Source organism: Mirounga angustirostris, unplaced genomic scaffold, assembly GCF_029215605.1.
Source record: "Mirounga angustirostris isolate CCGP_5_RB_7025 unplaced genomic scaffold, mMirAng1.0.hap1 SCAF_1, whole genome shotgun sequence".
Taxonomy (NCBI): domain Eukaryota; kingdom Metazoa; phylum Chordata; class Mammalia; order Carnivora; family Phocidae; genus Mirounga; species Mirounga angustirostris.
The window spans coordinates 8,886,748-8,890,440 of record NW_026991709.1 but is presented as its reverse complement, the minus strand read 5'-3'; positions in this window follow the sequence as shown (position 1 = coordinate 8,890,440).

Below are 3,693 nucleotides of genomic sequence, written 5' to 3'. Positions count from 1 at the left end.
TTTAAACTTCCTCCTGCCTCCCTCCCTCCATGCCTTCCTGCCTCATGCCTCATCCTTCCTTCCTTCTCGCCTTCCTTCTAACAAATATGTACTTAGTAACTGTTATGTGCTGGACATGTTTTCAAGCACTGGTTGTTAGAGTGATGCCTTGCTCTCATGGCATTTATTCCTTTACAGAAGACGTCAGATGTATGTTTATTTAAATGAATATGAACAAAGAAAATGGTAACAGATGCTGTAAGTCAAGCAATATAACATTCATTAGTGGCTACTTTATGCTAATTAGTCAAGGCGAGGCTTTCTAAAATCGTGACAGTCGAAAGATAGGAAGAAACCTCTGCAAGACAGGCAGGAGGGAAAAGAGTTTCAGACGGGAAAGCCATGTTTAAACCCCTTAGTAACTGGGTACCTGGGTGGCTAGTTGGTTAAGCGACTGCCTTTGGCTCAGGTCTTTCCCATCATTAACCTGCCTCACCAGCATGATACCCTTGTTCCACTTGATGAATCTATGGAGACATCATTATCACCCGAAGTTGACAGTTTACATTAGAATGCACTCTTGGTGTTGGATGTTTTATGAGTTTTGGCAAAATGTATAATGACATGTATCCATCATTTCAGTATCATACAGAATAGTTTCACTGCCCTGAAAATCCTCTGCCCACCACCTATTTATCCTTCCCCCCACCCTTGGCCCCTGTGCAGGTTTTTGGGTAGACATGAAATTTTCACCAATTTGTTTTAAAATATGGGTTTTATTATTATTCAGGGGCCAAAACATCAGGAAATGACAGCTTTTGCAAAGATTGTTATTTAAAGTTCCCAAGAAGGTAGGGCATGCCACACCATGCAGGGTCAAATGCAGAAGCTCTGGGGTCTGAAAGGAGGCAGAAAGAATGAGGGGAAAACATGGGCAGAAGACTTTATTATGTCAAGGTAAACAGACTACGCAGGTTTAGGATTGGCTAGTTTGGATAACTTCAATGGGCTCTGGAGTATAGGGACTATCTCTAGTTGTCTGGTCTCTGGCCCTGGGATGATTATGGTAGAGGAATATTGCCTTCTGAAATACAAGAACCATATAGAGCAGGTGTTTGGAGTATGGGCTCTGCTCTGGATTGGTTAATTTGCATATGAAAGGCACACTCCCAGGCAAACTCTTTGTCATCTTTAAGAATTACCTAACCCTGGGAGGGGGCAGTCTTTTCCCAATCAACAAGGTGCCATATGCCAGAACATCAAGAATACAGAAAATAAGAGCATATAACACATACTTCAGCAATAAAATAAAATGAAAGTGTATTTGTTGTCTATTGTTATATAACAAATGACCATAGACTCAGTGACTTAAAACAACAAGAGTCATCATTTCACATGGTCATGTTTAGGAGTGTAGATGCAGAGTAGCTGGGTCCTCTGATCAGAGTAGCTGAGGTCCTCTGCTCAGAGTCCCATTAGGCTAAAATCAGTCAGGCAGGGCTGTGATCTCATCTGAGGCTTGGGGTCCTCTTCCAAATTCACTGGTCGTTCACAGAATTTAGTTCCTTGCACTTGTAAAACTGAGGTCCCCATTTTCTTGCTGGTTGTTGGCCTAAGGTTGCTCACAGCATCCACAGGTCACCCTTGGGTCCTAGCCATATGGACCTCTTGGCAGGACAGGCAGCTCAAACATGTCTGCTTGCTTCATCCAGACCAGCAGGAGCATGTCTCTCTTTGACTTCTTTCTCAGACCTTATGACCCGAAGAACTCACCTGTTTTGGCAAAGCCTACCCAAGAGAATAGCTTTTTCATTAACTCAACTGTTTAGGGACCTTAACTACATCTGCAAAGATCCTTTCTGCCATGTATTATCACACAATCACTGAAGTGATATCCTCTTATATCCACAGGTTTTACCCTTGCTCAAATTCAAGGATGTGGGTCATTGTGGGTCATCTTAGAATTCTGCCTGCTACAGAAGAAAATTACTCCTTTGGAGGCAAAATTTAAAATGAACTCAGATTTTCTCCTTTCCATTTGGGATGTATTCTGCATTTGAAATGAATTTGTCTACGGAAAATATAATATACGGTCTCCCAGCAGACAGAATAAGCATTCCCTTTGAAAGGTCACCTACATCCCATGACTCATCTTTGGGTCTAGCCTTAGGACCACCAAAAATGCAAATATCTCAGAGGGTTGGTGACAGCCCTCGGGAAAGTTTACCCAATGGCGTCTGAACATCAGTATCTAAGCAGCAGATTAAATGTTTCTCCCTTAAGAGAGTTGGGTGTTGCTATGAACTGAATGTTTGTGTCTCTGTCAAATTCATATGTTGAAGCCTAAGCCCCTCAATATGATGGCGTCAGGAGGTGGGGCCTTTGGGCAGTGATTAGGTCATGAGATTCCTCTCTGCCATATGAAAGAGCACAGACCAAGAAGCAGACCCTCACCACACCCTGGACCTGCTGGCGCCTTAATCTTGGACTTCCAGCCTCCGGAACTGTGAGAAATAAGTGTTTGTTGTTTAACCCCCCCACCCCACCCCAGCTGCAGTATTCTGCTGTAGCAGCCTAAGCTGACTAAGATAGGTGTGAAGGGTGGACTTAATGGGACAGACAGTGGATGGCACGGGAATGATGTGGTCTGAGCAAGGCAGCTCTTCTCCCTCTCTCTGGGGTTCCCAGACATGCATTCTCAGATGCCCTAAATAATCCAAACTCGGGGATATTTCGATGGCCAATCACTAGGGTGACTGCTGCTAAGAAGACTCTAAAGGTGGTAAGAAAAAAAAAATACAGAAAGAATGAGGAGAAGTGGCAGTCCATGTCCACATCGGTTGTGCAGGAGATTTAGATTTTTTCTTTCTCAGCTTTGCTCCCAAAATTCCAGGGCCTCGCGGTGATAGCTGCATTCAAAGTGTGGAATGCTACTGTAGGCTGTTTCTGGAACGTCCTATAAAGAACACTGGATGAGGTAGAGAAAAGCTGCGTTCACTTTACGGGCATGTCTGAATGGCATTGTTCCCCTCCCTCCATCCTTGAGCCAATCTGAGAGGCCATTCCGTGACCGGTCTCAAATAATTTGGAGAAATTAGGTCAATGCTGGGTCCAATCCAGAAGTCTAGGAGGGTTGAGTCCAATTTCAGACATTTTTATTGGTTCTGGAGTTATCAGACTAAACCAGTGGTTCTTAACAGGGGGTAGTTTTGTCCTCAAGGGGCCATTGGCCAATGTCTGGAGACATTCTGGAGTGTCCCAGCTAGGGAAGTGCTCCTGGCATTAGTGATGGAAGTCAGGGCTGTTAACATCCTACAGTGCGTAAGATGGCCCTAGAGACCAAGAATTATCTAGTCCAAAATGTCAGTAGTGCCGAGGTTGGGAAACCTTGGGCTAAACTCAACCCAGGAGCCTGCCCAGCGCTCTGTTACGCACACCAATGCAAAGTACATCCTGTGTGCAAGGACACAGGGAAGCTGAGCACCCAGAGCTGTGGATGCTTCTGCCCCTCCTCATGCCCCCTCCCCAAGGAGGTGCAAATGCTCCCTGCTCCCCAGTGTTGGCTGCCTCGTGGCCTGCCCCGTAGAAAGCTCAAGACCCTAGATCTAGAACCCAGCCTGCCAGAGGAGCTCCAGGCAGGACACAGACGAGGTTGAGCAGGGGACACCAGCGCTACTTTCACTCCTGGGTCTGCTGACTTCTAGGGGCGGGTGG